General features: G+C 35.1%; 1 long non-coding RNA gene and 1 pseudogene across 3 annotated transcripts; one reads left to right on the top strand and one right to left on the bottom strand.

The window, feature by feature from the left end:
- LOC141691403 (uncharacterized) overlaps positions 1-27512 on the top strand; it is a 508513-nt pseudogene that overhangs the window by 99562 nt on the left and 381439 nt on the right.
- Positions 17638-23086, bottom strand: LOC141690274 (uncharacterized). Of its 3 annotated transcripts, none has more exons than XR_012562708.1 (5): positions 22799-23086; positions 19175-19568; positions 18590-18721; positions 18250-18469; positions 17638-17957 (listed from the first exon to the last, which is right to left on the bottom strand). It is a non-coding gene; the product is annotated as an uncharacterized LOC141690274 (long non-coding RNA). The 3 variants fall into 3 exon arrangements; XR_012562709.1 differs by having other exon boundaries at positions 18246-18469; positions 18590-18676; XR_012562707.1 differs by having other exon boundaries at positions 18590-18676; positions 22799-23085.

Here is a 27512-nt window from a genome sequence, read left to right as displayed (position 1 = left end):
AAGTGAGCAAGAGGTAATCAAGGCCTGGAAAACATCTAGGGATGTTAATGTTCAAATTGCCAAGGTTCGGGGAATTGAATCATTCTGTGAGGATGCCTGGAAGAAAAACAAAAAGGAGTTAGAATTAATTGATGGATTGTCAACGGATGTGGAATCAACGGATGATGAAAGTTATTCGTTGAAGGAAGAAAAAGAGCATCCGTTAAAGGCTCATCAATTAAAACAGGCCAGTAATTTTAAAAATAAAAATCTCAATAAGAAGGATGATTCAACTTTCAAGAACTTTGTCAAAGAAGGAGCTAGCACATCCAAAGATGCCAGTAAGGTGAATATAGGACACATGACTTTAGATCAGCTGAAAAATAGGCTTAAGTTGGTTGAGGATAAGAAGGAAACTAAAAGAAAATCTAAAAGAAATGGGAAGGTAGGGATTAATAAACATAACAATTACACACCTGATAGGTATGCTCCTAGAAAAAGCTGTGTGCATTGTAAAAGTGTTAATCACCTATCTGATAATTGCAAATCTGTTAAAAATGCTCCCATGCCTTCAAATCCCTCCATGCCTAACATGTCTATGTCACCTCTGCATGCTATGCCTGTTATGTCTCATCAGAATCCCCATGCACATTTTGCAAACATGCCATATATTAATAATCCTTGTTTTACTGCATTTAGTATGCCTCAAATGCCATACAATATGCCTATGTGGAATAATATGTTTACACAATCTATGCCTTATCAATTCCAATCAAATGTGCTAAATGATTCTGTGACTAACCCTACACTTCAACCAACTACATCTAAGACCAAGGCTGACCCAAAGTTACCTAAGTCAAAAGATGCAGGAGGAATGAAGTCTAGGAAAAAGACTAACAAGGCTGGACCCAAGGAAACTTGGGTACCAAAATCAACTTGATTAATTTTGTTGTGTGCAGGGAAAAAGAAGGAATCTATGGTACTTGGACAGTGGCTGTTCAAGGCATATGACAGGAGATTTCATCCTGCTCACAGAGTTTAAGGAGAGAGCTGGCCCTAGCATAACCTTTGGAGATGACAGCAAAGGATTCACTATGGGATATGGCTTGATTTCAAAAGAAAATGTCATCATTGATGAAGTGCATTGGTTGATGGTCTCAAACACAACTTATTGAGCATCAGTCAACTATATGACGGAGGGAATATTGTTTCCTTCAATTCTGAAGCCTGTATTGTCACAAGTAAGAACTATAATAAAGTGGTTCTAACTGGAGTTAGAAAAGGGAATGTGTATTTAGCTGACTTCAACTCTACAGATGCAGAATCTATCACTTGTCTTCTCAGCAAAGCAAGTTCAGTTGAAAGTTGGCTATGACACAAGAAGCTGTCCCACTTGAATTTCAAGACAATGAATGATCTAGTCAAAAAGGACTTAGTTAGAGGAATGCCTCTAGTAGAATTCACAAGGGATGGACTGTGTGATGCTTGTCAGAAAGGAAAGCAAAAGAAAGTATCATTCAGTAAGAAGCTTGAATCTGCAATTGATGAACCATTACAACTGCTACACATGGATCTTTTTGGACCAGTCAATGTATTGTCAATTTCAAGGAAAAGATATTGCCTAGTGATTGTAGATGATTTTTCAAAGTTTTTATGGGTTTATTTTCTTGGATCAAAGGATGAAGCTAGTGAAATCATTATCAATCATATCAAGAAAGTCAACAATCATCCTGATTTCAAAGTAAGGAATATTAGGAGTGACAATGGAACTGAGTTCAAAAATTTAACCATGAAGTTGTTCTGTGAAGAAAATGGGATCATGCATGAGTTCTCAGCTCCAAGGACTCCACAACAAAATGGTGTGGTGGAAAGGAAGAACAGATCACTAATTGAAGCTGCAAGGACAATGCTTGAAGAGTCAAAACTCCCAACTTATTTTTGGGCTGAGACTGTTAACTGTGCATGTTACACTCAGAATATTTCTCTAATCAATCAGGCAAAAGGCATGACTGCCTATCAATTATTCAAGAGAAGAAAACCAACTTTAAACTTTCTGCATGTCTTTGGTTGCAAATGTTACATCTTAAGGAATCAATCTGATCACAAAGGGAAGTTTGATGCAAAGGCTGATGAAGGAATATTTGTTGGTTATTCTGCTGGAAAATCATATAGGGTCTACAATCTAAGAACCAACATTGTCATGGAATCTGTGCATGTTGTGTTTGATGATAAAAAGATTGATGGACTAACAGATGAGGGACATCATAAAGGACTCAAATTTGACAATATTGAGATATATTGTGATGATAGTGAAGATGAGAATGATGAAGAAGGCATCTCAAGAAGAATTCAAAATCTGCCTTTGGATAATGCACAGAATGCTGCATCCGTTGAAAGTCATAATTCAGCTTCCGTTGAAAGAAGCAATGCAGCATCCGTTGAAAGACAAAGTGCATCATCCGTTGAAGTTCATAATGAAGCATCTGTTGATCACGGTTTGTCAATGGATAATCAATTCACTTCATCAGTTGATAGAGCTCCCAATTCCTTTCAAAGGATCAGCAACTCAGGGGGAGTTTCAACCAATCAACATTTTATCTCACATCATGACAATACTGAGGCAACCTCATCTAGAGCTAATCTACCACCTCAAAGGAAATGGACCAAGAATCACCCTTTTGAACTGATCATTGGTGATGCTACATCTAAAGTGCAAACTAGAAGGGCTACTCAAGATGAATGTCTGTATAGTAGCTTTCTATCACAGGAGGAACCTAAGAGAGTGGAAGAAGCTCTATTGGATCCAGATTGGATTTTAGCAATGCAAGATGAGCTAAACCAATTTGAGAGGAACAAAGTTTGGAAGCTGGTACCCAAGCCAAAGAACAAGAGTTCTATTGACATAAAATGGGTATTCAAAAACAAGATGGATGAAAATGGCATTGTCATAAGGAATAAAGCCAGATTGGTTGCTAAAGGTTATTCTCAACAAAAGGGAATAGATTTTGATGAAACATTTGCTCCAGTTGCCAAACTTGAGGCCATCAGAATCTTTCTAGTCTATGCAGCCCATGCCAATTTCAAAGTCTATCAAATGGATGTCAAGAGTGCATTTCTAAATGGGGAATTGGAGGAAGAAGTTTATGTAAGCCAACCTCCAGGGTTTGAAGATCCAAACTTTCCAGACTATGTGTATTATCTGTTGAAAGCACTCTATGGACTAAAGCAAGCACCTAGAGCCTGGTATGAGACTTTGTCAAAATTCCTTCTAGATAATCACTTCACAAGAGGTACTGTTGACAAAACTCTCTTCTTTAGAAATGTTAATGGCTCTAAAATACTTGATCAAATTTATGTAGATGATATTATATTTGGATCTATAGATGATAAGCTTTGTAAAAAGTTTGCTAAGTTAATGCAAAGTAAATATGAAATGAGCATGATGGGAGAGCTAACTTATTTTCTTGGTTTACAAGTTAAACAAGTTAGTGGTGGAATTTTCATTAGTCAAACTAAATATATTTATGATCTTTTAAAGAAGTTTGACTTAATGGACTGTTCATCTGCAAAAACTCCCATGGCCACTGCCACCAAGCTTGAATTAAACAAGGCTGAAAAGTCTGTGGACATTTCAAGTTATAGAGGCATGGTTGGTTCACTTTTATATTTAACTGCTAGTAGACCTGATATAATGTTTTCTACATGTCTATGTGCTAGATTTCAAGCTGACCCTAAAGAATCTCACTTAGTGGCTATTAAAAGAATCTTCAGATATCTCAAAGGGACTCCAAATCTAGGAATTTGGTACCCTAGAGAGTCTGGTTTTGATCTAATTGGCTACTCAGATGCAGATTATGCAGGCTGCGAAATAGACAGGAAAAGCACAACTGGCACCTGTCAATTTCTAGGGAACAAGCTTGTGTCATGGTTCAGCAAGAAGCAAAATTTTGTTTCTACATCAACAGCTGAAGCTGAGTACATTGCTACTGGTAGTTGTTGTGCACAGATACTATGGATGAGGAATCAACTATTTGACTATGGACTAATTGTTGACAAAATTCCTATATTCTGTGACAACACAAGTGCCATTGCCATTACTGAAAATCCAGTGTAGCACTCAAGAACCAAGCACATTGACATCAAGTACCACTTCATTAGGGAACATGTGATGAAAGGTACAGTGGAACTTAATTTTGTTCTAAGTGAAAAGCAGATTACAGACATATTTACCAAGCCACTTGATGAATCAACATTCACAAGATTAGTAAGTGAGCTAGGTATGCTTAATTATTCATAAATTTATGTCCTCTATATAATCTGCCTTGAAGCCTGAAATGAATTTGCTGCAAGAACAAAGTTGGCTTTAAGTAAGACTTATTCTATCAACGGATATTCCCGATCCGTTGAAAGCCAAAATTGTTCTATCAACGGATGTTCATTATCCGTTGAAAGACAAATACATTTCTGGTAATTTTATCCCTCAACGGATAAAATAGTGTTAATCATCAACGGATAACTATTTACCTTATCCATTGAAGTGTCACATCAGTTACTTTAAGTGAGTCACAGCCGTTGATTCTTTTACCTAACCGTTGATACAGATATACACTGTTGTATGTATTTGTATTAAAGGCAGTTTTCAGAATTTCTACAGTTTTCTTTATTCTTAAACGGCTGTAATTTATTTAAAAGTATCATTTAATCATTTTATTTACGTTTTAATTCAAGAAAGTATAAAATCCCATTGAATTCTTATTTTCACTTTACGCTTTCTTGCAATTTTTATTCTCCTTCTCTCCCAAAATTCTCAAGTTTTTCTCTGCAACCTCTACTCACAACAATGGCACCAGTAGTCAAAATTATGTCTCAATCTGGATTTGTTTATGAAAAGAATAATTTCGTAGCCTTGGTTGAAAGGAATGAAGCCCATTCTGATTATCACAAAATGATGGACTTCATCAAAAACTGCAAACTAAGCTATGCAATGCTGGAAGCCCCAACCATCTACTGTGAGGTGATTGAGGAGATTTGGACAACTGCAGAGTTCAACTCCACAGATATGACTATTTCCTTCTCTCTCAAAGGTAAGGATTATTGCATTAACTGTGATGATATACAGTCTTGCTTTAAGTTGCCTGAGAATAATGCCATGACACCACACACTGATAAAGATGTATCTGCTATGTTAGATTCCATAGGCTATGCTTTTGATTCTGCTAGTTTAGGTAGTATTAGAAGGAAGGGCCTTAGGAAAGAATGGAGTTTTCTTGGAGATGCCTTTATCAAGGTTTTCTCTGGGAAGATCAGCAATTTTGATGCCATAACTTCATCTCTTGTTAATATGTTCTATATGCTAGTTTCTGATAGGTACTTTAATTTTAGCAACTATGTCATGCTAGAATTAGGTTCCAGATTAGGTAACAAAGCTAATAGACCACATAACATCTACTATGCTAGATTCTTTATGTTATTGGCTAACCATGTTGCTGAAGGATTGATTATATCTAATGAGAACAATAAACTCAAATGTTGGGCACAAGAGAAAAGGGTCCTTGCAGACCTTTTGAGAATGAACCTCAACAGCCAGGTCCATTGGTATATTTGCCAATCATGAATGCACCACATGTAAGTGAGGTAAACACTTCTATAACTCCTACTGTTTCCAACCCCATTGTTTCTTTGCCTTCCAGTGTGGCAATGGAATCTGTGTCTTTGTCCAAACAGGTTCCTATCAAAGCCACCAAAACTAAAATTTCAAAACACAAGCCAAAGAAAACCACCTCTGTTGTCTCTCAAAAGACAACAGTTGTAACAACTACCATAAACCCTGAAGGGAGTGAACAGGGTGTGAGTGGTGAGGGGAGGGGTGAACATCAAGAAACCCCCCAGGATAAGGTGGGAGAGGTGAGTGGTACCCCAGCCAGCCAAGCCACAGTCTCTCAAAAGACCGTGGTGGTTCAAAAGGAGTCAAACACATCCCTAGTTGCATCCTCCCAAAAGGGTGCAACTATTGAAAATAGTCCCCAACCAGGGACACAGAACAAAAGAGGGAGGGACACTGAAGCCACACATTCACCAATCAAAGCCTTTTCAAGGAAGAAAAAGGCCAAGACCCTAGTTTCCACACAAGGGGCACACACAGCACAGATACATCCACCTGTATCTTTGCCTTCTCAAATTCAGCTTGATGTGACTCCAGCAAATGTGGAGTCACAGCCCCATTCTCTCATAATAGAAACACATCAATCATCAAACTCTCCATCACCCTCTCTGGATGTGGATATGATATTCACATCAATTCCTGATTCTCCCTCATTAAAACTCAGGGAGGAGCCCCACTCAAAACCTGATGATCATCATCTTTTAGATGATTTGTTGGATCATCAGCCAATTCATTCAGATATAGTTGAAGAATCTGTGTCACCTCACTTAAAATCAATTCACACAGATTCAACAATTATGTCACTTTCAATATCTACATCTTTTCCTTCTTCAACGGATATCTCTCATCCGTTGACAAGTGGTTGTTCTTCGACGGATAAGCTTAACAGCAGTTATCCGTTGATACCATCAGTTTCCACTTCAACGGATACTCCCTATCCGTTGATGGTCTCTACACATATAACAGAAATACTTCCAACTATAGAGGACATGGTTACTGTATAATCACTCTTAGGTTTGAGGGAAGGGAGTGATAATTTGAGTGAGAGGCTGGGTTGCTCCCAGGCAAAAGGAGAGGTTGAGAGTCACCATATGCATGTTATTTCTTCCAGCATGGCAAAAGTGAGTGAGGGGAGTGCCACCTTAGAAGGTGAGGGTGAGGGTGTGAGGGTGTGTGTGAGCCAAGGGGAGCCCCTGATGCAAGAAAATAGAGAAAATGAGAGAAAGGCAGGTACAGAAGCTATAAGGGTGGATCCAGCCATTGCTAGTGAGTCAATGATAGTGGATGATGCAGAAAAGGAAAGACAATTTCAGCAACATTACAAAGCTGTAATTGATAACATTTTCTTGGATGCTGACACTTTTACTCACCCTGTTTCAGCCTATCAATTATTGGCTGCTCAGGGCAATGTGGAGGCAGAACAGACTTTAAACATTGTACACACTTCAGAATCTCTTCTCAGAGACAAAGCTGCTATTAACAGGCTGCCTTCTCAAGCTGGTTAGCCATCTGAAGAATTTGGAGTAAATTCTAATGATGCTGACTCTAATTCTTTGGATGAGAGCATGAACTTAGGGGGAGAAGCAGACCCAAGTTCTGTTCCAGATCTACCTGATTGGGCATGGGCAAAGGCATCTACACCAGGAGAGTTTGGTATAACTTTGGTCAGGCAAGTAATGACTATTCAGAATGCCCTTCAGGAGACTACAGATGCTGGTATCAAGGCAATTCTTCAAGCTCATCTGGACTCTCTGCATCTCTTGCAGTTGCAGCATTTCAAACAGAATCTAAGTGTGGATGAACTCAAGCAGGACATTGCTGATCTGAAATCCTACAATGCTGAGAAGATGAATTCAGTCATGCCTTATGGTACTATGCAAGATTTGTTGGGGAGACTGAGGAAAGCATCTGATGCTGACAAGAGGCTGGCCAGGTTGGAAGACAGAGTTCAGATCATTGAAGACTCTATGGTCACCATTCTTCAGAATCAACAAACTCAGACAAATCTACTAATGCAGCTGGCAAAAGCACAAGGCTTGACCCCTACCCTTGATGATAACAAAAAGGGGGAGAATAAAAGGGAAGGGGAAGGAGAGCCATCAACAATAATTCAAATATCTCAAGTGCTAGTTCCTGCCATCACCACTTCTCCAATTATTCAAATCAAAGGAAAGCTTGATGAAATTGATCTAATCCAGATAGCAGCAGCTGAATTGCAAGTCAAAGAGCAAAGGAGGAAAATTGATGAAAAGATGCAACAAATTTTTGGTTCTACAACTTCTAAATCACAATCTGTGAAGCATAGCACAAAGGTGGAATCAATTATTATGGAGCTCAAGCCAGTAAGGAGGAATAAGGTTGGAGAGACTTCTGTCAAGAATATGAAACCTATGGTTCTCAAGCCCAACAACAGATCCAATAAGGACTCTACAAAGAATCCTCTAAGCCTTGCTCAGATGAAAGAAGTGGATTTTCCTCTTCCAAAGCCTGATGAAGACAAGGTTTTGGGTGGAAGTATCATAAAGCACAAAGAGACCATGGATGTGGTTGAAAGGAGGAACATGGCTATTATCTTTAGAGAGGGAAAGAGAATTTGTGTGATGCAAGGACATCCCAAATTCCCAATAGCCAAGAGGGAAGAAGCCAGAAGGTTGAAGGAAGAAGCCAAAAAGCTAAAGGCTGACAAAAGAGCACAAGCAAAGCTTGAAAAACAGCTAAAGTCAAGTCAAGCTGAAGAAAAGAAAGAAATTGAAGACAAAAGTGAAGATGAAGGTATGGGGGACATGGTTGATAATGATATGGAAGAAGAAGTAAGGAAAGAGAGGAATGGCAGAAAGGGAACAGAAAGAAGGCCAATGCAAAGAGAAAGATGGTAGATGAGACTGAAGAAACCCAATCAAAATCCAAACCACTACCTTCTATTCCTGAAACCATTGTGCCTGACCCCTTCATAAACATTCATGGTGAAACAATCATTCCTAAGGAGGAACCAATTGATTGGGACACCATCAAATTGCCCACCTTCTTAACCTCTTCTTCACCATCAAAGAAGCAGAAAAGAAGAATCAAATCAACACCTCCTAAAACCTCAATCAAATTCACTCAGAAGCCTAAGCCACAAGCCTCTAAGGATGATTATTTTCACATTTGTGACATAAAAGAATTTTCAGACATTGAACTCTATCTGGATGAGCTGGAGAAAGTAAGGGGAATAGCTGCCTACATACAGCTACCAGAAAGACTATTGTTCAAATACAAAGGAAGTGGGGAAAGAACTTGGCCTCTCTACAGGATTCTGAATGAAGGCTACTCTACCTTGGTTAGAGTCTACTCAGCCATACAAAGGGATTCTGGCTTTACCAGGACTGCCAAGACTGAGATTCTCAACAAGATTGCCAATATAAGGAAAACTTGGTGGGAGCCCAATGCCTTGCCTAGAACTTTACTCATTCAAGAAAGAGGAATTACAGTTCACAAATCACCTCATTGGTTGATTGAGTTCAGAGACAACAAAGGAGTCAGAAGATTTTTCAGACTTGAAGATCATCTCAAGATTGTCAGTAATGAAACTCTCAAGGATATGCAATCTAAGTTGGACATCAATGAAGAAGATGAAGCTGAGTTCTACAGACAACTTCAACTTCAAATAGAGGAGAATGACAGGAGGCTAGGAAAGAAAATAAGGGATCAAAGGAAAAGAAATTAATCTGCTCAAGCTAAAGGAGCACCCTTGGAAACAATGTAATGTTTCAATTCCATCTCAGCATACATATTTTTGCAGCACTTTTGAATTTCTGCTTTATTACAGTTAATATATTTGTCAAGTGTTTTGTTATCATCAAGCTAAATCCAAATTTATGCCTACAGTTCTAGTAGACATAAATAGGGGGAGATTGTTAGGAATATGTCTATTAGTTGATGATAAGTTAAACAAAACACTTAAGTAGAAATCTAGTGTTTGTAGCCTCAACGGATAAGACCATCTTGGCTATCCGTTGAAGGAGTAGCTTTACTTAGCAATAAGTTTAGTATTGTAGCACATTTCATTCTCTGGATTCAAGTTGTAATTCTTAGATGTTGTAGGAAATTATCAGTCATGTTGACTACTAGTGGATATGCAAATAGGAGGGCTAATTGTAAATATTTCATGCCTTGTAATTTTGTATAAGTGAAGAAGTATCAACTGATATTGAAGACCTTCAACGGATAAGAAACAAAGCTTCAACGGATGTCTCTAAAGCTTCAATGGATAATATCCATCAACGGATAAGTGCTTCAACGGATAAAGACTTCAACTGCTAATGCATCAACGGATAAAACTTCAACGGATAAAGCCTCAACGGATAAGGCATCAACGGATGAAAGCTTCAACGGATACTTAGTTCATAAGCAGTTGATAGTGACAATTCATAAGCTGACAGAGGCACATGGGTTGACAGAGACAAACTGGAATGTGGAAGCCTCTAGGAAGAATCAAGAAAATGCAGCATTTCTATTCTGGTGTAAACAAGGAAGTATTCAAAGATTAACAGCTAAGCCAAAATTGCATTGGATAGAGAAATGAAGAAGAAACATGTGAAGAGCCTTTTTAATTGTATTTTACAGTTTTGTCTTCACTTGTAAACTTGGTGATATATAAACCAAGTAGCAGCTAGTAATTAGATGTGAATTTTCCTGAGCTGTTTAGAAAAATCCAGAGAGAAAATCATCTAGTTTGTACTAGGAAGCAGCTGTGATTTAATTCTTTGAATCATAGATTTTCTGAAATAACACATCTCTGGTGGAACAACAAATCCACCAGAAAAGTTTTTAAGTTCTTTGTGTTCTTTACATTTGTGTTTGAATATATATCTGTCTGTATTAGCTTCAAGCCATTCACACACATTTGCTCACTAAAACACTTAGCCTTAGAAACTACTCAAAACTTAAAAAAGTTTTGAGATTTACATTCAACCCCCCTTCTGTAAATCTCATTGTTAGTCCACTGGGAATAATAGAAAGGCATAAGTATTTTGAGGTACCTTTTAAGTCAGCAGTATCAGAACTGCTATCAGCATTTGCCATTAAGGCATAGTTTTCCTCATCCTCAGAATCTGAAGCATCTGACCAGCTTTTCTTCTTTGTGACAAGAGCCTTGCCTTTATCACTCTTTCCTTTTCTGCAATCAGGAGATATGTGGCCTTTCTCACCACAGTTGTAGCATTTAACATTTGAGTAATCTCCTCTGTCAGACTTTCCTCCTTTGCCTTCAGATTTTCTGAAACCTTTCTTATCAGAACTTGCACCTTTCCTGGAAAACTTTTTTCCTCTCCTGAATTTCCTGTATGCAATCTTTGTGATTCCGTTCACCTAAAAGCACAGAGCTTCATCATCTCTTCATCAGGGTCCATCTCAAGTATACTTTCAGTTTCTGTGTCATCATCACTATCAGAACTTGATGACTCAGTATCAGACTTTGTGATGAGAGTTTTTCCCTTGCCTTTCTTTGAGGCAGCAACCTTGGGACTTTCTTCCTCAGCCACAAAGGCAACTGTCCTTGACTTTCTTCCATTCCTCTTGCTTTTTTATTCCATCTCAAGTTCATGAGTCTTGAGCATCCCATAAATTTCATCAAGAGTTGTTTCATCAAGATTATAGTTGTCTCTCATTATTATGGCCTTCAAATCCCATCTTTCAGGAAGTGCTAACAGGAGTTTAAGATTTGAATCTTCAATATCATACTCTTTGTCAACTAGTGACAAATCATTCAAGAGTTTGACAAATCTGTCATATAAATCAGTTAATGACTCATCAGGCTTTGAGTCAAAGTGCTCATACTCTTGAGTGAGTATAGTCTTCCTGTTCTTCTTGATTGAATCAGTTCCCTGACACCTTGTTTCCAAAGCATCCCATATCTCTTTTACAGTCTTGCATTGAATTACCCTGTTTTATATGACATTATCAATGGCACTATGCACAAAGTGTCTTACCTTTGCATCCTTCGCAATCGATGAGATATCTTCAGCAGTGTAATTACTTTTCTTTTTTGGTACAGACTTTGCTGGCTGACCTGCAACTTCCACAGAGAGTTTGGTTGGCATATGTGGTCCTTCATTAATTTTGTTCGAGATATTCTGGATCTGTAGCTTCCAGAAACATAGCCATCTTCACTTTCCAAATGGAATACTCAGAAGGTTTCAACATGGGAACTCTTATAGTCTCATATCGACTATGGGTTATGGTTTTTGAAGGTTCTTCAGTTTTGGTGTGCTTGGTTGGAGTTTCTTCTTCAGACATGATTATTTATGGATCTTAAACTGTATGTGTGTTAACAGATCTGCTCTGATACCACTTGTTAGGTCACACACACTATAGAAGGGGGTTGAATACAGTGTTTACTACAATCAAATCGAATATATGAACTCAAGTAACAGAAAACAGATTTTATTCAACACAATAAACTCTGTTACAATATGGAACTCTCAATGATGAACAAATTATCACGAGAGCTGCTAGGGTTACAAAGAATAATAACTTCGATAATGATAACACTTATAGTGTAAACCCTATGCCTGTGTTTATATACTACACAGTTACAAGATAATATTCTAATTGATATGGAATATAATTCTGCTTCCTAAAATATATCAACTAGTTATCTTTTCTTCCAAGTATTCAATTCTTCATAGAATTCTTTCTTTATGCATATTTCTTTCTGTCTTAGTCTCGGTCTTCTTTCCTTTCAATCAGATGCTTGCCTTATCTGAAAGTCATCTTAAGTCCTGATATTATCTCCTGATAAATATCTTCTGATAACTTAAGTTCTGATAACTTAAGTTCAGATATCTTAAGTTCTGTCTTCAGTAAAGTGTTGATTTCCAGTTAAGTACTGATTTGTCCTGTTAGTTAAGATCTAAAATTAAACACAAATCATATTACACATGACATTATCAAATATATCTAACATAGACATAAGCCAATGTAGCCATTCAGCCTCCGTGCCTGTGGCATCAAGTGCACACAACTCAGCCTCAAAAGTATAGCGAGTAATCAAAGTCTGTCTAGAAGACTTCCAGGACACTACTCCACCCGCAAAGGTAAACACATATCCAGTCACTCCATTGGAACTAGATTTCTTAGCTATCCAACTTGCATCATTGTACCCCTCGAGTACCCCCGAAAATCTCCGATAATGCAAGCCAAGGAAAATAGTTCCCTTGAGATATCTAAGAACTCTATCCATTGCCTCCCAATGAGTCTTGTTTGGAAAACTTGTATATTTAACTAACTTAGACACGAAATAAAAAATGTCCGGTCTCGTCACATTAGCAAGATATTGCAAACTCCCAATAATTTGAGAATACCTTAACTGAGACACATGAACTATTCTTGACTATAGCAAGTTTTGAATCATATGATGTACTAGCGATTCTACAATTTGAATAACCGTACTTCTCAAGCATAGATTATCTATATAATAAGATTATGACAATGTTATTCCATCAGTTGACTGAGTCAACTTGATCCCAAGAATCACAGTAGCCTCATCCATATCCTTCATTTCAAAGTGCCTCTTCAAGAAACTCTTTGTCTCGTTAATAATTTCAATATTCGTTCCAAACAACAAAATATAATCTACATACAAGTACACAGTCACACAATCATTACCTCTAACCTTAAATTAGACACACTTGTCACTTTCATTAACTAAAAACTCGAAGTCTAAAACAGTTTCATCAAACTTTATATGCCAGTCTATAGGTGCTTGTTTAAGACCATAGATCGACTTAACTGGTCTACATACTTTCCTCTCATTACTAGAAATAACAAATCCCCCAGGCTAATTCATATAAATCTCTTCTTCAAGATTACCATGAAGAAAAGCTATATTTGCGTCCATTTGATGGATGATAACACCATGTACGGAAGCCAATACAATAAGCATTCTGATTGTTGTCATTCGGGCAACAGGAGAGTATGTATCAAAATAGTCAATGCCTTCCATTTGCCTAAAGCCCTTAGAAACTAGCATAACCTTGTATTTATCTATTGAGCCTTTAGGGTTTAGCCTCCTCTTGAAGATATATTGACATCCAATAGTAGAACACCCAGGAGGGAGATCAACTAACTTTCATGTTCCGTTAGAAATAATTGAGTCAGTTTCACTCTTCACAGTGCATTTCTAATGCCTTGACTCCGAAGAATCCATGGCTTGCAAAAAGTTAAAGGATCATCCTCGACATTGTAAGTGATAAAATCACTTCCAATTTTTTTGACTACCTTTGCAAGCTTACTCCTTCCAGGTTCCTCTACTTCATTAGGAATAGAGCTACTACCAAGATCTGCCCCCATATTTGTCATCTTTTCCACATGATCAGGAATAGAACTTGATGTGTGGGTGAGATCATCATCAGAATTACCTAAAGGTATACTAGTCTTCATAGGGAACACTTTCTCAAAAAAAGTTGCATCACAAAACTCAACTATCATATTCTCCACAATCCCATATATTTCATATTTTAAAACTAAAAATCTCATAGCAGTTGTGGTTTCAAGATAACCCAGAAAGATACAATCAACAGTTTTCAGACCTAATTTCTTTCTCTTATTTTCGGGGACAAGCACCTTAGCAAGGAAGCCCAACACACGAAGATAAGTCAAACTTATCTTACGCTTTCTCCATAATTCATAAGGTGTCTTGTCCATATGTTTCAGTGGGACTCTACTCAAAATATGACAAGCCGTATTCATAGCATCTCCCTACATGTACTTAGGCAACCCAGAATTAATCAGCATACTGTTAATCATGTCTTTAAAGGCTCTGTTTTTTCGCTCCGCCACCCCATTAGACTCAGGTGTGTATGGTGTAGTAACCTCATGAATTATACCATTACTTGCGCAAAATTTATTAAACAAGGTACTCGTATGCTCACCACCTCTATCAGACCTCAAATGTTTTAAGTACTTTTCCATTTTGTGTTTCAACTTCATTTTTAACATAATGAATTTATCCAGCGATTCATCCTTATGTTTAAGCAAATAAACATAACAATATCTACTACAATCATCTATAAAGGTTGTTAAATATCTATAGTGATCCTTAGTCAATACACCACCGAATTCACATATATCCAAGTGAACTAAATGTAACAGGTCTGAATCCCTAACAACATTATAAAAAGGCTTCCTTGTTTGTTTAGCAGTTACATACACTCGACACTTAGATTTCTTATCAATGACATGCTTTGAAATTAACTCCAAATTCATCATATTCTTTAGAGTATTAAAATTTAAATGACCAAATCCTAAGTGCCATAAATTAGATGATTCAATACAATTAACAGAAGGTGCAACACTATCATTAATAAAATCACCTAAAACGGGTTCAACATTTATCAAAAACAAACCATCAGACAAGTAACCCTTGCCAAAAAATGTACCAGTGTGAGTAATCACTACTTTATTATATTTAAAAGAAAGTTTAAAGACATTCTTAACTAAACAACTTCCGCTTATTATATTTCTACGAATAAAGGGAACATGATGCACTCCAGTGAGAGAGAGAATCCGCCCACAAGCAAACTTCAGGTCCACGTTTCCTATTCTAAACATTTGTGTAGCACTAGCATTCCCCATCGTCACTCTCACTTTATGACTCTGTTGATAAGATAAAAACAAACTAATATCAGCATAAATATGCACATTAGCTCCAGTATCCACCAACCACTCATATGACAAATAAGTGGAAATTACTACAGGGTTGTAAGTAACATACCCGTCATCGGTTTTAGAGGCAACAACCTCACCAATAACCATTTTAGCTACAAGCCCACTTGTGGTTTCAAGTCCAAGCACATTATTTTCTTGAGCTATCACTCCATCTTTCTTAACTTTCTTACTAGGATAATCCTTGCTCCAATGACCAATTTGTCCACAAGACCAACATGGTTTGTTTGCCTTTGGTTTCTTAGCCTTGTTCTTGTCATGTTTAGTGTTATCCTTCTTAGTGACTACCTTTATTTTCCGTTCTACAGTTACTACATTCACCTTCGAGCTTCCATGTTCAGAAGGCATCACATGTCCTTGTTTGGACTTGTGCTGCTCCGGCACAAAGATGTCCAACATCAAGTTAGTCCATGTGATCTCTCCTTTCTATCTTTTCAGAGAGAGAGCAAACTCTTCCCAAGACTTAGGGAGCTTTTCAATCACTTACATAACCTAAAACTTCTCAGGCAAGACCATACTAGACTCACCCAAAGCGTGAACCAACATCTCAAACTCATGAACCTGTTCGGTCATGGATTTTTTATCCACCAGCTTGAAGTCAAGAAACCTAGCCACTGAATACTTCTCAAGACCTTAGAAGTATAGGCATCTAATGAATAAACATCGAACAAGGTGTTCGCCAAGGCTGCCAATATGGCTGCCCTAGCCACCCCATCCTTCTCAGATCATAAAGCATAAGCCTTAACAGATTCAGCCTACTCTTGATCCAACATAGGAGGATCATACTGAGCAGTGGCCATAAACCCTTAATCGTTAACCAGAGCTTCATCCACAGATATGAAGCACTCAACAACGACCTGTACCTCAGTTTGCCAAGAAAACCTATGCAAAGATTTGTATATTATGGAGGAGAGAAACAGAGAAAAGCAGCAGCGAGGGTTTTACATGTCTGAGTGTTCAGTATATATTTACAAACGTTTAGTTCTGTATATAATATAAAACAAAACATATTTGAAGATATTACATTAATTAAATAAATATCCTGAATTAATATACATTTAATAGAATATATCTCAGAATCAGGGACGTAACAGTCACTATCTGTGTTTGTCAAATCCTGATACAGTCAGCCTAGCCCATCAGTATTTTACCAATTCAGGCATCAGGATTTATCCATCCTCAGTAAATCCTGATTCAGGCGTCAGGATTTATCCATCCTCAGCAAATCCTAATCTAGGCGTCAGGATTTATTCAGCCTCAGCAAATCATCATCCAGGAGTCGGGATTTATTAAGCAAATCCTGATCATTATTTATTCCATCTTTAGCAATTACTGATATTCCCTGTTACATAGATTCAATATTCATATTAAAAAATATAATAAGTCAGTAAATATTTTAATTAAACAAGCAGTAAAATTTCTCACCCAGGTCGCCTCGCGTACACGAGATGCCGAGACATTCGCCCAAATCGTCGTTCGACCCGACCCGACTCGAGTCGTGGCGAGGCTACGGCGCGTATGTGCGTGTACGCGCGAGACACATAATAATATTATGCACACCTACATGCCTTAGTAGTTCTATACTACTTTTGCACATGATACTATATAAAGCATTCAACCCTTCTTTATCTTATCTATGTGGGATGAACCCACACACCCTTTCACTACGCTATACTCCCTCCATCCCGGTGAGTTGTTTACGTACACTGTTTGCACGTATTTCGAGGCTTCAATAAAGTATAGTTTCATAATGTTTTTTTTTAATTATTTTTTTCTGAAACTTTTTTTCAGAAATTTTTTTTTAAAAAAAATATTATGGAAATATACTTTAAACGAGTATTGAAAAGCGTGCCGAAAAGTAACGTAAACAATCCAGTGAGACTGATGGAGTAGATTACTTTAAGTAACCCCCCAGCTGTGTTGCTATAGAGCCAAAAAAATGTTGCTAAAGGCCCGAATAGGGCTAAGGCTTAAGCAACATTAAAGCTATGTTGACTCTTAACTAGTTAGTATAGATATCTATAGCAACATACCAAATACTCTATTGCAACATAGCGTATTTTGTTTCTATAGATCTCAATAACATCTTTTGACCTCTATATTAACATACTTTTTGTGTTGCAAAAAATCTTAGAATGATGGGTCTCAAAGGCAGGGCCCACATAAATAATTTTTAAAAATTCAAATACAATAATTTATTTTTGTTTCTTTTTCCTTTAATTTTCACAAATATAATAATAAATAGACAAATATTTAAATTCAAAATATTAAGGAAAATATTTGAAACATAATTAAAGTAACAACTTAAATTAAATTAGTTAATGTAAACTCATGAATTATTACAGAGAGATGAATCGATGTTCTGTAAAAACTAGGTTCTAGTATCAACTCGTCCTTCTCTTATCTTATTATCTCAACAATAACAAACATTCATTTTGCACTATCAAAACCAATACTAATATGTTTGTATAGTGTTAATGTGCTGATTTAGGCTTCTATACATCTTTTCCATCACAAAAGCAGCGCTAGAAGAAGTCAGGCCCCGATCTCCCAACAACATTCTTTATTGAGTCAACAAGGACATCAATTATCAGCACATAAAATAGCATGCCTGAAACAAGCATATGTTCACATCATTATATTATTTGCTCGCCTTGTTGCAGGATATATAATTCCATAAAGTATTATAATAATGTTACCTAAAATGTTGTGGTGCAGGTCAAAGACATAATTTTAGTGTAATTATAAGAAAATATCGCCTTTTAGTGTAATTATAAGTGGTGCCCTGGTTTATAAGAAGCACTCATTTGGCAGAAATTTGAGAGTTAAATAACTTCTAAATCCAAAACAGATAGCTAACATGATGCATATCAACTTTAGGCAGACATAATACAAATACCTACTTGCCCGCGTGACTGACTGTAGAAGTCCGTGTATACCTGCTGCAAATCCTCTAGCCCAGAAGGATTCTGATGCTCTATCCATGAAAAGTCAAAACTCCCCGATCTAGGAGTATTTGCGGAGGATGTGATGTCATCCTTTCAGCAGAGAAGGGTGGACCCTGGATTTACTTAAATCCTGAGTGTCCCCTGATATTAGCAAAAGTTGCAAGGTGGGCATCTCCTATATAGTTATACAAGATAAACGATCAAACAGAGTTTTACAGAATTGTGTTAAAAAATATAGACATGCAGATTAACAAGAGAGTGAAACATCAAATATGGTACCATAATAAAAATTTACCTTCCATCAGAATAAAGTACAACAGATATTGTAACAACATGGAAAATTTTCCCTGCTTCATGCTCATCCTTTCCATTGCAAACTTTTCTAAATACGATAACAGAATGATCATGAAAAGACTGAAGAATGATGCTACGCAAGTTAAAAAAATTTTGTTAGAAAATTTATATATATCTCATGACTTAGAATACTGCATACATGTTTTAATTATTGAATCTTAATCCCTAAACTAATGAGTACGCAGTTAGGAAGATTATATCTCACACCCCTAAAGAGTACGACTCATAATTACAAGAGAATACTCCAATCTATGATTAAAATAAAGGTACACAAAAAACCAGCACATGATTTCCGAAAAGAATAGGTTTCTTCTAGAGGCCATTAGACGACAATTCATTAAAGTTCTCATCAGCAGTAACAATTCTATTGGCATGTCATTATATCTTACTAAAATATTTATCTTAAGGTAAAGATAAAACATATACAAATCTGATTCACAATTTTAGTAAATGAGACGTTTTAGCAGACCAGAGTTATAGTATTTGGATTCTGGATCAATCTATTTTAGCAAGAACAAGAACATACCCTCAGAATGCATTTGTAGACAAGAAATGACACTACTGCTCCTATCACATGTGAGATGACCCACGACGAAGTCACCCTTTCCAATGAACCCCAAAATACAGCATCTAGTCCCCCATAAATAAGACCAAACCAACCATGGATCCTATTATGCAGTGAGTGGTTGAGACATGAAAACCATAATATAATGCAACCTGGATAGCAAAATTGATAGATTCCATTAGTATATAATGATTTGTAAAACAACCACACAGAAATATCACCAAATATAAGTAGGCGCTTGTAATCATGTTATGCTGGACAATTTCTCCGCTGTAAGTCAGGGGCGGAACTGGACAATTCTCTAGGTATAGTGAGTTTCTTGTATCAGCAACTACATTGAGAGCCTTAGTTGATCCTTCAAAGAGATTACAAATTAAGATTAGAACTCAATACATGTGAGAGCATTACAAGCAATTCCTAGGGAAAACAGATATGGTCTTATATATATGGACTCAGAGTCGGATAGTTTGAAATTAATTTTGGTATTTCAACTCTTCATTAAATTGTGATGACATAAGCGAAAATGATCTCACTAATTCAATGTTAGTAGGCTCCTAAGCTATTTTACACGATCAAGAACTTGCAAGATTAATTTAGTTGTTAAATGAAACTAGTCATATTGTCAAATGTTCCAAGCAACAAAACTGTAATAAGCAAGTTCATATTTTACTACAATTAAACACAGATAGATGACTGAATCAACAATGCACTTGTAGCCAAGTACCAGCAGTAGCCAAAGAAAAAAGTAAACCAGCCAAAAGCAAAGTAATAAAAGTAACATCAAGAGTACCCAAGGCAGAAGAAGAGTCCTGCCAAATGTCAATGCAAATTACTGCTATCTGATATCACACGCTTTGTAATCATTGTTATTGAAATTAAAAAGAATTAATAATCCAGAAAGTTACATAACTGTAACGACCCGTACTTTCGGACCATTAAATCTAAATCAAAACTAATATAAAATCCAATTTACTAATCCACAATTCAATTACAAAGGAGACTATTACAAAAGCGCAGGTAACGGAATCCCAAAAGTCAATCTACTCCAAAACTAAGGTCCTCGAACTCCAATGCTATTCAACTTGAATCTCGGACAAAACCTGAAATTGTAAGTAATGAGCTACGAAGCCCAGCAAGAGACCAATCGATCCAACTAGTAGGCCAAGCAACTTATACACACATAACAAAATATGATATTTTATACGATACGATATACGAAACACACACTTTCGAGATATATTCTTATTCTTATTCTTATTCGATACACAAAATACATATAATCACATAACAACAATAATTCAAAACCCATAATCCATGCCACGACCACTACAACCCGGTGATAACGGTCCTAAATTTTTATAAAACTGTCACTACAATCCGGTGACTGCGGTCCTAAGTTCTTATTCGATATTTTCACAAACCATGGCATAAATCAGAGATCTCAAATTATCGTCTGGACATCACATATATACATCGATACATATTCTATATCACATAATAATATCAAATATATGATCACTTAGCCTAAGTTTTGATAATCAAATATAAACGCACAACACATAATTTTAAAAACACTAGCAAGATCGATTGAAAACTTACCTCAAAATCTGGACAGATCTGAATATAGCTTTTTTGACCCTCTAAACGACGATTTCTTGGAAAACACGAAACACGAAAGTTGTAGAGAACGAAAAGAGCTTTCCGAAAAGTCCAGGATCACTGAATTCTGACTTAAGATGAATTTTCTACGAATTTTACAAGACTGCTGAATTTTATGAATAAAGACCTACGAATTTTAATGATTAAAACGAGGAAGACGAATAGAATGTATTTATAACGATACAAAACCCTATTTCTTAACCTACAAGTTATCCATATTAAAATCTGATCCAAATTTTAGGCATGTTATTCTAATTCAATTTTAAATCCTAATCTTAATCAAATTTTAATACTTTTTTCTATTATTCTATTATTAATCGAATTCTAAAAAAATTACGGGATATTACATACTACCCTCCTTAAAAAGAATTTGGTCCCCAAATTCACAACAATCCTAAAGTTCGAGACACATCTACCCCCTGATCTACCAAAGGTCAAACTATGGTCCACAAGATCGAATCCTAGGGAATGTACTAGTCCCATACCTAATACACTCCGAAAGACAGCCTGCTCTGAATACCAACTGTAACGACCCGTACTTTCGGACCATTAAATCTAAATCAAAACTAATATAAAATCCAATTTACTAATCCACAATTCAATTACAAAGGAGACTATTACAAAAGCGCAGGTAACGGAATCCCAAAAGTCAATCTACTCCAAAACTAAGGTCCTCGAACTCCAATGCTATTCAACTTGAATCTCGGACAAAACCTGAAATTGTAAGTAATGAGCTACGAAGCCCAGCAAGAGACCAATCGATCCAACTAGTAGGCCAAGCAACTTATACACACATAACAAAATATGATATTTTATACGATACGATATACGAAACACACACTTTCGAGATATATTCTTATTCTTATTCTTATTCGATACACAAAATACATATAATCACATAACAACAATAATTCAAAACCCATAATCCATGCCACGACCACTACAACCCGGTGATAACGGTCCTAAATTTTTATAAAACTGTCACTACAATCCGGTGACTGCGGTCCTAAGTTCTTATTCGATATTTTCACAAACCATGGCATAAATCAGAGATCTCAAATTATCGTCTGGACATCACATATATACATCGATACATATTCTATATCACATAATAATATCAAATATATGATCACTTAGCCTAAGTTTTGATAATCAAATATAAACGCACAACACATAATTTTAAAAACACTAGCAAGATCGATTGAAAACTTACCTCAAAATCTGGACAGATCTGAATATAGCTTTTTTGACCCTCTAAACGACGATTTCTTGGAAAACACGAAACACGAAAGTTGTAGAGAACGAAAAGAGCTTTCCGAAAAGTCCAGGATCACTGAATTCTGACTTAAGATGAATTTTCTACGAATTTTACAAGACTGCTGAATTTTATGAATAAAGACCTACGAATTTTAATGATTAAAACGAGGAAGACGAATAGAATGTATTTATAACGATACAAAACCCTATTTCTTAACCTACAAGTTATCCATATTAAAATCTGATCCAAATTTTAGGCATGTTATTCTAATTCAATTTTAAATCCTAATCTTAATCAAATTTTAATACTTTTTTCTATTATTCTATTATTAATCGAATTCTAAAAAAATTACGGGATATAATGTATTTATAACGATACAAAACCCTATTTCTTAACCTACAAGTTATCCATATTAAAATCTGATCCAAATTTTAGGCATGTTATTCTAATTCAATTTTAAATCCTAATCTTAATCAAATTTTAATACTTTTTTCTATTATTCTATTATTAATCGAATTCTAAAAAAATTACGGGATATTACAATAACGGACAAACAACAATTACACAAAACTCCAATACCCCAAATTGAGAGAGGGAGATTGAGTGAGAGAGACTGAGAGTGAGTGTGGGAGATACAGTTTAAATAGATAACAGAAGAGAGGTTATACCTCAAAACAAAATACAAATCCTTGAAACCCTCGATCCATAGCGCAAATGTGTTGCTTGAATCCAGCCCCAAACCTCTAAGAGAACTTAGAACCCAAAACTTTTTCTAACCCTAATTGAACCTTGAATTCCAATTTAATCTGGTTGAACCGAAACATAACATTAACCCTTAATTTAGATGGAGAAAACAGCGAGTGGAGAGAGAGAACCCTAATTTAGACGAGGAGAGGGGGAGAGGGAGCGGGTGGATACCGAGCTTCTAATTCATTTCCCCCCTTTATTTTTGTCCAAAAATTTCACTTCCAATACATAAACTTTCAACCCAGCCCAATTCATTTTCTTTTCATTTTTTATTATTTTATAATTATTATAATATTTTTTAAACTCCACACATTTTAAATATTTATTACTTAACTGATTTTAAAAAAACTGTAAAGTTGTTACATTATATCATTTTCTAAAAATATATATTTTACTGATTTCAATAAATTTTAATTATAGTTTTCATACTAAATAAAATATATTCATCTAAAATTTTTTGAAATATTAAAATATTTACAAAAATATAAATCATTTATTTATTTGAAGGACCGTAACTTTTGAAAAAAAAATTAATAAAATATTAATTTAACATCAATTAGTTTTAACCAATTATTATATAATGACTTAAAATTAAACTTCACTTTTTTCACAGTTTATATTTTGGGTAATAACTAGAGCACAATAAATAATTAAAGAAGTAATTTTATAATAAAAATTATTTAAATTTACCAAAATAATTAATAAATAATTTTATAATTAAATAAACTATTTTACTTGTTACAAAATGTTCGTAAGTCAATTATTTGATATAATATTACTTTCTAAGACAAATCCATGAATTATTTATTTAAATCAAATATTTATAAAAATAAATTTTATTTTTATTTTTAGTTTAAATTTTCTTTTATTCTTAGTCTATAACAACACATTATATCATGTTACCTCTACTTAACACCTCACTGACCTATGGCAACATAATACTATAGTTTTAGTAACTCGCATAGTGTAGGTGTTGTGATATGGTGAAAATTTCACATCTATAGTAACATAATCTAAGGTTACACCGCTACTAAAATGTTCAGTTAGGTCATCTATGACGCAGTGTTTCCAAACTACTAACTTCAACTCAACTTCTATATGGATTACACTAAGAAAAAACTCAGATCCAAACATGAAAATTTAAGTTCTCATATCAAGGACCAACGTACAACAATTAATTTTAGGAAATTGCATCAAGAAAATGTCTAAAACAAATCTCAAACTTTCCATTTTCTAACAAATTGCCCTTCTTCTTGGTTTGTCATTTCCACTGTCAGTTTTCTTCTATCTCAATCTCCATCGAGGTAGTATGAGCTTGGATTCATGTTGATTTTAATTTTAACCTATATTTTCATAAAAACACATTCATAATTGATTATTTCACACTTCTCTTCTTATTCTTACTTTATCATAACAAATAATCTACTATTCCCATCTACAAATTTATTAAAGAGGTATTATTATGGCACATTTCACAAATCACACATAAGATGCACACTTTATGGGATACATACATTATCCATACATATATATATATATATATCACTTTATTTGTTATTTGTGTAATCTCCTCGTTCTATATATATATATATATCACTTTATTTGTTTTTTCTGTAGTCTCCTCGTAAAAAAATTACTTCGTTCTCAAAAATATTGTTGCATCTTGATTGACCTTCTAATTATTTTCTTTGTTACTTATTTTATTTTACAAAGATAAAATTTTGAGTTCATTTTTGAAAAATGAGTATGTTTATTTTCTCAAAGGTATAATATATTTATATGACCTTATTTTTTTTTGGATATCGTACATGCACTGGCCTTTATGTTTTTGATGTATTTAATCACCTTGTCATAAATGCATGATTTTTAGAGTTTCTTTTATAGCTTTTTTATCGATGATTTTAAACATGATTTTAACTAAATTTATGAACAGGACGGATGATCCGTAATTTCCTACATTTAAGTTTTAGATTGACCCGTGGTAATTTCACTTGAAATATTGTTTATTCATTTAGTGTTTATTAATCCAAAAGATTATCATGTTTTCTCTTTTAATTTTTTTCCGTATGTGTGTACAATACTCTTCCACTAACATGTTTCTGGATTGAATGTTGTTGCAAATTCTCTGGTAATTACACTTGTTTGTCAAAAACAATTTCACTTGATATTATTTGTTAATTTGATTTTTACTGATCCACATAAATTTTATGTTCTATCTTATTTTATTTTATTTTTTCGTATGTAAATTTTACTTTATTTTGTTTCTCAGTTTTTTTAAACTTTCTCACATGTACTAGACTCTCCCTCTCACATGTTTCCAGGTGGTAAATTCACTTGGCTGTCAAAAATAAAATTAAATTCACTTGATGTTATTTTTTTCAATTAATTTATACTATACATATAAATATCATTTCTCTCTATTTTTTATTTTTCCCTATGTATACAGAGCTCTTCCAATCAATTGGATTGAATATTGTTGTATCTTTTCCGGATAATTTCATGATTATATATTGTTTTTTTATTTTATTATATTTTTTTTGACAATATTGTTGTTCTATTTAATTTTTTACCGATTCAGTTGATTTCATGTTTTATCTATTTTGCATACAGCGTTGTCACACCCCACAAATTATTAGATTGGCTGGTGTTGCATTATCTCGTGGTAATTTTACTTGATATTGTGCTTTCATTCAATTTTTACCATTCCAAATAATCTTCATGTTTTCTTTATTTTTTCATATGTAAATTTCACTTGACATTTTTCTCTGATTTTTTTTACTTTCTCAAATGTATGTACTGGGCTCTCCCACTCACATTTTTCTAAAGTGAATGATGGTGCAACTTCTCCTCTTGGAAATTTCATTTGTTTAATAAAATAAATATTATTTATTCAATTATTTTGTAGTGATATATAAATATCATATTTTTTCTATTTGTTATGGATCAAAAACTAAGATGTATAATTGATGTATTTATTACTAAGGAATGCAAGTTTCGAGGCTCGATTTGACTGCTCTTCTGTTTCGTTACTCAATCTGCCTTAACAGATGCTTACGTACCTTGCTGATTGTCAAGGATCAAGTCAAAAAAACGTAGTTCTGATCTGTGGGGTGAGGCCCCTTATATAGATGTTGGAAGTCCTTGAATTGGACTTGGTATAGAAGACTTGGTGGTCAAGTCTCTGAATTAGAATGGACTTTGGAGTCCTAGGAAGTAGGAAGCTGATTCTTTATCCTATGAGGTTCCTTGGAGTCCAATTTACAAGGATTTATATCCCCACTAGGACTTATCTTAATTGATATTTTTATCCCTTATTAATTAATTACGAAATTAATTAATAATCAGGGTTTTGGGCCTTTTTTGTTTCATTAGGCCTGATCTGGTCCATCAGGCCTGATCAACGTGTTTAACCTTTTTGGTCCGAATATCATACATCTTTTTATTGGGCTTTGCAGCCCAATTCATATGTAATTAATGCAACATTAACTACGTAATCATGATTTATTTATCCTTATCATTTGCCCCCCAACTTTTGGGAAACAATGACTAGGTTTCGCAGAAGTTAAGTTCTTTCGTTACCTTCCAGGGTGTCGTTTTTGCGTAAAGTGTGGAGCGACCTACACATTTACAACGATTTTCTTTTATTCCTTTTATTCAGGAATTATCTTAATTTTCAGGAATTTTTCCCTAAATTCTGGGATTTTTCCTTAATTTCCAGGAATTTTTCCCTTAATTTTGGCATTTTTTGCTTAATTTTCTGGATTTTTCCCTTAATTCTGGGATTTATCCTTAATTTTCTGGATTTTTTCCTTAATTCTGGGATTTATCCTTAATTTTCTGGATTTTTCCCTTAATTCTGGGATTTATCCTTAATTTTCTAGATTTTTCCCTTAATTTATGGGATTTATCCTCAATTTTCTGGATTTATTCCTTATTTCTGAAAATATTAACATTTTTCAGAAAATATTTTAAGGAATTTCCTTAATTTCTGTAATTTTCCAGGAATTTTTCTTCTTTTTCTTCCCCCTTTTTCTTTTTTTTTTATACATATTTCGACCAGGAATCCCATTCGACCAGGATCCTGGTCGAATTATCCTTCATTCAGCCCTGGTCGACGGTATTTCGAGGAGGATGGGTTCGAGCAAGAATCCTGATCGAATTTCAGCCAGGATTTTTTCCTATATATATTTTTTTTGAATTTCGAGCAGAAAATTTTCGAGTAGGAAATTTCAATTTCGGTCAGGAACTTCGGTCAGGAGCCCTAGTTTTGACCGAATTAACTTCCCTTAGTTGCCCAGGTTGATAGAAATTCGGGAAGGATCCACTCGATCAGGATCTGCTCTTGATTTCTAGTCGAATGAGTCTCAATTCTGGTCGAATTAAGCATATTTTTCGGCCTTGATCGACAAGATTTCGACCTCAGTAGCTTCGATCAGGATTTCCTTATACTTCCTGGTCGAATGGGTCTTAAATACATTAATTTCTTGCATATATTTCTGTAATTTAGATTTGGGCCCTTAAACCTGGGCTGGATTCTTTTAGGCCATCCCCTTTTTTTTGGTTTATAACTTGGGCCCATTTCAACTGGGTTTTGTATTTTTAACTAATTGGGCCTTTTCTGGGCTGGTTTCATTG

Source organism: Apium graveolens, chromosome 10 (genome assembly GCF_009905375.1).
Source record: "Apium graveolens cultivar Ventura chromosome 10, ASM990537v1, whole genome shotgun sequence".
NCBI lineage: Eukaryota > Viridiplantae > Streptophyta > Magnoliopsida > Apiales > Apiaceae > Apium > Apium graveolens.
The sequence above is the reverse complement of the archived record's forward strand: the minus strand, read 5'-3'. Positions and strand labels throughout refer to the sequence as shown.